At 36.6% G+C, this 9962-nt stretch overlaps 1 non-coding gene across 1 annotated transcript; it reads left to right on the top strand.

Moving 5' to 3' along the window:
* The first annotated feature begins 5352 nt into the window (after positions 1-5352).
* Positions 5353-5457, top strand: LOC114514210. Its single transcript, XR_003685946.1, has one exon. It is a non-coding gene; the product is annotated as a U6 spliceosomal RNA (small nuclear RNA).
* The last annotated feature ends 4505 nt before the right edge of the window (positions 5458-9962 follow it).

Genomic DNA, 9962 nt, shown 5'->3' with positions numbered 1-9962 from the left:
GTTTTCTGAATAACTGTTATCAAATGATCAGATTTAGCTTGCAACCACTTAAAATAATACTTAAGCATTATATAGTGAAAGAGTCACAGACACACAGAATGCATTGACCAATTAATATTGGGATATTGGAGATTTTGCTTAAAAAATAACTTAAGCTCAGGAGTTCTTTGGAATCAAAACCATGCCATAGGAAAACAGGGACACAAATGGTCCTTTATATTGGCTCTAGCTTCCTCATAAGAAATCTAATATCTTTTCTGCAAGCCCAAGAATCACTATATATTTATTTAAATTCTTACCACTTTTGTTAGTGATGCTAATCTCTTGAGTTGACAACAAGATGTTTAATTAAATCATGTGATTAGAGGGAATTCTGAAAGGGAATAACACTACTACAAAAATACAAGGCAACACAAAAAATCCAGGGAAAATGAAAACAATGAGCTATTTAACAGGAAAATTTTTGTTTCCGCATCTCTGAAAACCAAGTGCCTAGATAAATATCTATCCTCAATAAATGTTTGTAAAATGAGTGAGTGCTAAAAAAAAAAAAGGAAATACTGGAAGGTGGATTTAATTTAAGTTGATGTAATTCAAATCTATATTGTCTTGTTTTTTTCACTGGAATAGGTGATTATTTGCTTTTGTTTCTTAGCAATTCTTTCCATTTAATTTAGACATTCAAAGGCTGGTTCATACTTTAATAATGAAACACTTAATAGTACCAATTTTTAAAATTTAATATAGGTTTTCAAATCTGATCCTCAAATGCTCAGATCTGAGCTATGTTTTATAGTTCTAGATTTAGTATAAAAATTCAGGAAAAAACATTTGTGTAAGAGTCTTGATCCCCTTTCCCCCCAAGGATGAATATACAGAGTAAAGGTCCTGTTCCTTTTTTTCTTTTATGCTCAGGGTTTTTTTCATCTTTTGTAAGATATAGTTTCTACCCTGAGTTCCCTGAGAGTTTCAACAATTTTTCTGAAAGTTCTGATTTCTTATGCAGAATAATTTTTTTTTACTCCAGTAGAAAACAGTTTTTATGATTTCTCTCTCTCTAGCATGCTGAGTAATTTTACTAACTTATTTTCAGAGAAGTTTTTCCCTACTTTTAAGTAATCTTTTCTGTTCTCTTATTAATTTTCTAGATATTTTCTCAAATTACACAAGACAAAATGAAATGCAGCCACCAACTTACTAGACAGTCATGTGGGAATTGTGCTGATTCTTATGTTATACAATATATTTTTATATGTTCTTTTACATATGCTTTTAAAATTATAGTTTCATAGTGCCTGTGTGGGTACTTGAAAGGCCATAAAATGTAAGGGATTATTTATTACTAGAGTGTTTCAAGAGCTTAGTAAACCTCCAGAGGTCACTATAAAAAGATGTAAGATACACTGAAATGGCTGGGCTGAGACAGAGAGGTAAGTCTGTTGCAGGAATTTTAGTCATCCTCCTGCATCCCTCCCAACCCCCACTCCTCCAACTGGATGGCTGTGTAGTTGGATGTTTAGTAAACTCTATTTTTAATTAATTTACCAGATCAGCACTCTTGCTGTATGCTCAAGTGGTTTGGTTTTTGTTCTTTGTAGTTCTTTAGTCCTCTGTTTTCTAATTTTTCAAGTTTAATCAGTGATCTTCTTCCACGCAGTCATGTTCTTTCACTCCCTCCATTCCACTGTTGCAGAATTAAGATCCAAAGAAGCTGCACGTGCAGTTGTACTGAAACTGCTTTCACAAGGATTATTAATGATTTCTTTGACAATAAATACAAAATCCTTTTTAAAAATGTAATGTTTGATGTACAATTTGCATAAAGTTAACTGCTTAAGTTGATGATAAATGGATTTTTACAAATGAATGCATCCTAATCAAGACATGAAACATTTTTATCACCTCAGAAAGTTCCCTGGTACCCCTTTTTGGTCAATCTTCCTCCCTGAGGCAATCATTATTTTGATTTCAATAGCCATAGATTATTTTTATCTATTCTTAAATTTCATATAAATAGGTTGTATAATATGTACACTTTTGTATGTGATTTCTTTCATGATCAGAACATTTTAAAAATTTAATCATGTTGTTTTTATATCAACAGTGTGTTTTCTCCCTTTTTATTGCTGAACATTTCATTATATAAAAATATCAGAATTTGCCTCATCCTCACAGAAAGTAAGCATAAGTCCTCAAGTGCCAACTGTGTACAGCAACTTCCTTCCAAAGAGTAAAGTATGGAAAAGGGGGATAACAGTACTTTTGTAGTGAAGAAACCTGACAACCATGACCTCAGCCTGGTGATCAAGGTCAATATCAATAGTGACAAATCATGTTGCTAGTATGTATGTTGATGTGGTATGTTAAATGGCATTTTCCTATATAATGATCCTCCCCAAAACCTGTAACTACCATCTCATCTTGAGAAAAAACTCTGATTTTAATACAGGAGCAATCTACAAATACTAGTCCTTAAAATTGATAAGGCCAACAAACACAAGGAAAGACTGAAAGACTGTCACAAACAAGAGGACCATAAGGAGCTGTCATCACTAAATATAATGTGGTATCCTAGATGGAATTCTGAACAGAAAAAGAATCTTTAGTACAAACTAAGGTAGTCTTAATAAACAAGAACTTTAAAAATTAAAGCCCTAGCTGGCGTAGCTCAGTGGATTGAGCATGGGCTGGGAACCAAAGTGTCCCAGGTTCGATTCCCAGCTAGGGTACATTCCTGGGTTGCAGGCCATAACCCCCAGCAACCGCACATTGATGTCTTTCTCTCTCTCTCCCTCTTTCTCTCTCTCCCTCTCTCTCTCTCGCACTCCCCCCCCTTCCCTCCCTAAAAATAAATAAATAAAATCTTAAAAAAAAAAAAATTAATATTATACTGGCTCTTTCATTGTGACAAATGTCCCTCATCCATGTAAAATGGTGGTAGAGAAAACTGGGTACTGGACATGTGAGGATTCTATTTACAATTTTCTCAATTTTACCATATATTTAAACTTGCTGTAACAGCGAAATAAATTTAATAATTTTAAGAAGTACATGTAAAAATATTACAATTTGATTACTGATTCTATTGCTGGAACTTGGGGTTGTTTCCAGGTTTTAGCTACTACAAACACTATTATATATGTCTTTCTTGTAAACATTTGCTGATGTGATAAAATGACTTTGGAAGTGTTCTTTTATTTTTTGGAAGAGTTTAAGGTGGATTGGTATTAGTTCTTATTTCATATTTTAGAAAATCACTTGTGATGCCATCTGGGCCTGAAATTTTCTTTTTTTGGAAATTTATGAGATTTAGTTTCCCTGTTATTGGTTTATTTAGGTTTTCTATTTCTTCTTGATTCAGTTTTGGTGTGTTATATATTTCTAAGAATTTATCCATTTCTTCTGGGTTATCTAATTCATTGGCTTATAATTGTTCATAATAGTCCTTAATGATTTTTTCAAAAAACTTTATGTCATTTGTTGTAAAGACACTTCTATAATTTCTTATTTCATTTGTTTATTTTATCTGAGTTAATCTAGCTGAGAATTTGTCAATTTTATATTTTTAATCTACTAACTCTTACCCTGGCTGATATAGCTCAATGGATTGAGCTCGGGTCTGTGAGCCAAAGTGTCACCAGTTCCATTCCCATTTGGGGCACATGCTTGGGTTGTGGGTCAGGTCCTGGTGTGGGGAGTGTAAGAGGCAACCACACATTGATGTTTCTGTCCCTCTCTTTCCCTGTCCTTTCCCCTCTCTCTAAAAAATAAATAAATACAATCTTTTAAAAAAAACTACCAACTCTTAGTTTGGTTAATCTGTTTTTAAATTTACTGATTTTGGAGCAAGAGGTAAGAGAGAGAGAGAGAGAGGGAGAGAGAGAGAGAGAGAGAGAGAGAAAGAGAGAGAGAGGGAGAGAATATCAATTGGTTGTTCCACTTATTTATGCATTCATTAGTTGACTCCTGTATGTCAACCTGACAGGGGATTAAACCCACAATTTTGGCTGGGGACTGAACCCACAATTTTTGCATATCTGGACAATGCTATAACCTACAGAGCTACCTGGCCAGGGCTCAAGTTAATCTTTTATATTGTTGCTTTTTCTCCATTTATTTCTGCTCTAATCTTCATTTCCTTCCTTCTGCTAACTTTGAGATTAGTTAATTTTTCTTTTTGTAGTTACTTAAGGTGTACAGTTAAATGTTTAATTGGGATCTTTATTTTAATACAGGTGTTTTTTGTTAAGAACTTTGCTGTTAAAACTATTTTTGTTGCATCCAACAAGTTCTGGTGTGCTGTGTTTCCATTTTCATATGCTTTAAGAAAAATTTGCATTTTTTCTTTAATTTCTTATTTGGTTCATTTATTGTTCAGGAGAGGCCTTGAGTTTTAGAGAGGTTCCTGCTCTAACCTTCCTCTGGCCAAGTACTATTCCACAGATCAATGAGGTCATGGGCCAGAGGACACGTCCATTGAAGCCTGAACCCTCTTTTTAGACCAAGGTTAGCTGGTATCCCAGAGTTTTTACTCCTACTGGCCTCTCCTTGCATTCATTCCCTCAAGGGAAGACTATGAGATGGTATGTGAACCCTCAGGCCTGAAAGATGACCAAAAGGTGGACTTTGTTGGGGTGGAGTGTGGATTGAGCTTAGGTTTTTAGACTGATGTCTTAAGGTGCATGTATGAAATCTGCAGCAGAGTGAGGTGATGCAAGAGAAGGCTACAGAAGAGTGATAAACTGCTGTCACATTCTAGCTAAAACTTTGAGAAGGCTGTTAATATTTCTGTTACACTTTATCAGAGTAGAAGGATAAATAATGTGTTTTAAGAGTTTGTAAGCTTAATTTATAACTCTTAAACATTTAGGGATCTTGCATCTGGGCTTCCATTTAAATCTTGTCTTGGGCTTCACAAATGTTAGGGCCCAACTGGTTTTGAAAAATATATTTTCTCCATAGTACTCTCTCCATTGAGTTCATCTAATTTCAATTACTTTCCTCAAAGCCTAGTTTAAGTTTTCATAAAACTTTCTTAGCCTTATATTTTAGTTTGTTCCGTCCCATGAGTCAGTGTTATTGGCACCAAATCTGTGGTACATATCCAATATTTGTATTTTAAAAAATAATTTTATTTAATAACCCATACAATAATTTATTGTCACAGGTCATGTTGTACATTCCTTTTTCCATGTTCACTGGTAACATTACAAGCAAGGGTGTTCTGCCTGAGGAACAATCTGCCTCCATTGGAAGCTCTAACTGCAAATTATTGTACATCTCTGCTTTTTGGTAATTGTCTTAATGAAATACTTAAAGTGTCTACTTTGTCCTAGTGAAAATATAAATGTGGTGCTTGCTTCAGCAGCACATATACTATAATTGGAATAATACAGGGAAAATTAGCATGGCCCTGTGCAAGATGACATGCAAATTCATGAAGTGTTACATATTTTTGAAGACAGACCACCCAATTAAAAAATAGACACAGGACCTGAACAGACACTTCTCCAAAGAGGACATAAAAAAAGCTCAGAGACATGTGAAAGGATGCTCAGCATAACTAGCCATCAGAGAGATGAAAATTAAAACCACAATGAGACACCACGTTACACTGGTCAGAATGGTCATCATAAACAAATCAACGAACAAGGTTATGGAGAAAAGAGAACCCTGGTGCACTATTGGTGGGAGTGCAGACTGGTGCAACCACTGTGAAAAACAGTATGGAATTTCCTCAGAAAACTAAAAGTGAAATTGCCTTTTGATCCAGTGATCCCAATGCTGGGATTATACCCTAAGAATCTTGAAACACTAATTCAAAAGAACCTACGCACCCCAATATTCATAGCAGCACAATTTACAATGGCCAATTGCTGAAAGCAACCAAAGTGCCCATCGGTGAATGAGTGAATCAAAAACTTATAGTACATTTACACAATGGAATACTATGCAGCAGAAAGAAAAAAGGAGCTCCTGTCCTTCATGAGAGCATGAATAGAATTGGAGAACATTACACTAAGCAAAATGAGACAGGTGGTGAAAGACAAATACCATACCATCTCACCTATAAGTGGAACCTAATCAACAAAACAAACAAGCAAGAAAAATATAACCAGAGACATAGAAATAAAGAACAAACTGACAGTAACCACAGAGGAGGGGAGAGGGATAATGAAGGAAAGTAGGGGAAGGGCTTTCAAAGAACATGTATAAAGGAGATATGGATGAAGACAAAGGGGGTAGGTTCAAGGGTGGGAGGTGGGGGTAGGTGGTGCAGGGATGCATGGTGGGGGGAAATGAAGACAACTGTACTTGAACAACAATAAAAAATTATCCAAAAAGAAAATATAACTGTGTATTATATTAGGTAAGTTAATGGATTCATGGATTAATATTTCTTATTTTATCACATGCTGGCAGTTTTACTTCTTTTCCTCTTAAAAATTAAGTGTTGGGATGAGTGTGAATTTGGTGTTAGTGGTGGTGAGGTGGTAGTTGTTCATTGTTATGGTGATGGTGATTAAGATTTTTGTGGTCATGGTATATTTATGTTCTAAATTTAGAAGGGGATTTTTCCCACCCACCCATTCTTCCTATCCCTAATAAATCTTTTCACTTAAATTATAAAGCTGGAATGGTAGAGATTTGTTTTATACCATTTGAATCCCAAATGCCTAGAATGTCACTCTATATCTATTAAAATACTTATCAAATATGTGTTAGAGGTGCTGATGGTGGAACCAGTGCCTGTACTGCAGATATCCTAGAGTTTGGGGCAGGCTAGACAAATGCAAATTTAAGATTGGGCAAGTTTGAGAAGGAAGCATGAAGTCCACGTGTTGAAACAAGAGGTGTTTCAGTGGCATTGGGATTTTATTGGAGTTTATTCAATCTTCAAAAATTATTGAACTTTTCCTGTATGCCACTTGCTGTTATATGTGTTTGACATACATTTGTATATAAATGATAAGTGGCCCAGGACTCTTGGGCTTATATTTGACATCCAAAGCCAGACAGCAAATAGTGGATATAATAAATATGTCAAATATGTTAAATGACATGTTATAGAAAAGAAAACAGAAGATTAGGGTAAGGAGAAGGGGCTTCAGGTAAGTAGGAGTTGAGGTTGAAATTTCAAATAGGGTACATAGGATAGGCACATCAAGAAGGTGACATTTCAGTAGACTTATGAAATAAGGAACTCAGTCATCAGGATATTGAAAGGAATATTTATTCCTGACAGAAGAACTGCCAGTACTGTAGGGAACCTATCCACATGGCATGGCAAATGTAGCCCAGCCCCTGACTTGGAAAACTGGTAGGGAGTGAGTTGGCACACAGGAACTGAGCCCATGGATCGGTTTTCCCATGGGGAATCAGGCCTGCATTGTACCTAGGCTGCTATGAGGCTTGCTTTTGCTAAAATTCCCTTATCCTGAATTGACGCAGAAAATGTTTACTGCATATCTTTAAAGTAACTTCCTAAAATCTGTGCTAAACTTCCCAAATATGGAGCGTAACCAGTTCAACTACTTTTCCGTTGCATCTCAAACATCCTTCTCTTTGAAGTAATTAGCAACATTCTTTCCTTTGTTATCTGTAAAAGGTAACCACCTCAAGAGAACCTCTGCATAGGAAGTGAGGACCATCCTTGATGTAATGTACCCAGGAAAGCAATAAAAGCCTGTCCAGGCAGGAGTCAGGGCTCTCTCTCACTTAGAGAATGGCCAAGCTGTTCCTTTTTCTCCACAGGACTTCTGTAGTCCATATGAATTTGTTTGTTGCAGCCACAGCACATGGACCCTGTGGGCCAGAGTCTGCATCACAGTACATAGACCTTAATTTGGGTCTATCTAAGGGCAGAGTGGGGTAATGTACTATGAACAGCAGAGAGGACACTGTGGCTGGAGGAAGTTGAGCAAGAAGTAGGTAGGATGAGGCCAGAGTGAAAAAGTACTGAGAGGGAACCATGTTGCCATATTTTTTAGGGAGTTGGAGGTCATTGTGAAGGCTTTGGAATTTACTCTGTAATCCACTGAACAGCTTTGAGTAAAGGAATGCCACTCAGGTTTTAAATTGTAAAGGATCATGCTGGTCACTGTGTTCATGAGAGAACAAAGAAGGTAAGAGAATGAGTAAGACCAGAGGGTGTGACAAGGCCAATGAACTTATGCAGGAGAGAAATGATAGCTGCTGTGGAGATTGTGATAAATTGTTAGGCATGGGGTGTATTTGAAAAATAGATCCAATCTGAGTCCCTGACAGACTAGATGTGAAGCTATCCATATATTGTCATATTAGCCATGATTAAGACAGTTCAAAATATATGATCTATTTTTTAAAATTATTATTTTTATTAAAAGGTAAGTGATGAATTATGTGATGATAAAATATTAACATTGTATAATTTATTTCAAAACAAGCATAGAGGAAAATATGCCTAATAAAATTAGGGCCCAAAGAAACCAGGACATTTTAGCTGTTAAAATAACCATTTTGTATTATCACTTAACATAGTTAAAATAAATTTTATCTTTCTCCTCAAATTTAGGTTGGGGCTCAGTCAAGAACCTGGTGTTTAGATGCAGTGACCAGAGACACTGCTCTATAATGCATGACCATGTCCAGAATGGGTGGTAGGATGCAAAGGTACCAACCCAGGTGAAAATGTCTTTAGCCAAAACTCAAGCATTTGAGGTTTGGAATTGAGATTTAGTACACTTTTTTTTTACCTCATTGAGAATGGATAGAAAGGGGGTCCTAGGAAGTAGGGAGAAGAAATTTTAAAAAAGAAATGTTAATGGGCATCATTATATACATTGTGCTAATATTGTACTACAACCTTGAGAAGCACCATGCCTTATCTAAGATGTCCCTACAGTCAAACCTTCTGCAATTTCATTGGAAAGAACAATGACTTCTGGTCAAGAAGAAAAATAACACGTGGGTGTCACATGATGAGTTAACATCAGCAGAAAAAAAAAATCAGTGAAGGAGAACCTAAGAAAAAGACGTAATGAGTAGAACGGGAAGAGAAGGCAGTAAGCTAAATAGTGTGTCTAAGAAGGTAGATATTTGTAAACAGATTTTTATGATTAGAAAAGAAACACATTTTTATTATTGAAAAAATCACTGGGAGAATAAAGACAGGCATAAATGAAGGGGAAATAGTCATATCTTGATGCAGATCCCAGTTCCTGGGGTCTGTGGCATTACGGATAAGACAAGATAAATTCACATGGACTACTGAGTCCTGTGGAGGAAAAGGGACACTGTAGCTTCTCTCTTAAGGAGACAGCAAGAGTCAGAGCACCTTGGTCACTCTTTCAAGAGGAGAACGCCTGGACCCTTGCCTTAACAAGCTTTTATTGGGTTCAGTTTCACAGGAATACAGGGTGTATACATAAAGCTCATCAGTCATTGTCAGGCAGAATTGATTAAACAACAGATAACATTCAAAGAACTCTGAGGGCTTATTCTGAGTCAGGGTCAGATAGTTAAAGGGCCATAAAACTTTGGGGAACAAACTCCTTGAACCCTTAAACACTTATCATTTAAATTCAGGGTATTAGCAAAGTAGGTTTCATAGGATTTTATGCATTCTTTCTTAGGCCTGATTGCCCTAGGGAACATGCCCTTTCCAGCACAGGGCCGCCTCCAGCATTGTTTCAGGTTTAAGTCAGGTAGGGGAAGTAAGGCAGCCAAGAGATTAGGAGACTTCTTGCAGACAGAATGAGGGCTCAGGCTATAACAGAACCGAAGGGTGAGGGTCCATCAGCCCCTTTTTCTATAGCCCCCTAAGTCCTTACCTGAGGGCCCCTTCATGACCATGCCTGTCATAGGTTGTCCCTCTTTTGAGGAATCTTTCCCTTCATTGGCTAACCAGTCATCTGCTCAGGGTCAAGCAGGGTGAAGAGAAAGGGGGCAGAGGTGGTGCCCCTACAAGGAAGATAAGCTTT

The sequence above is a fragment of the Phyllostomus discolor genome, chromosome 2, assembly GCF_004126475.2.
Source record: "Phyllostomus discolor isolate MPI-MPIP mPhyDis1 chromosome 2, mPhyDis1.pri.v3, whole genome shotgun sequence".
Taxonomy (NCBI): domain Eukaryota; kingdom Metazoa; phylum Chordata; class Mammalia; order Chiroptera; family Phyllostomidae; genus Phyllostomus; species Phyllostomus discolor.
The sequence above is the reverse complement of the archived record's forward strand: the minus strand, read 5'-3'. Positions and strand labels throughout refer to the sequence as shown.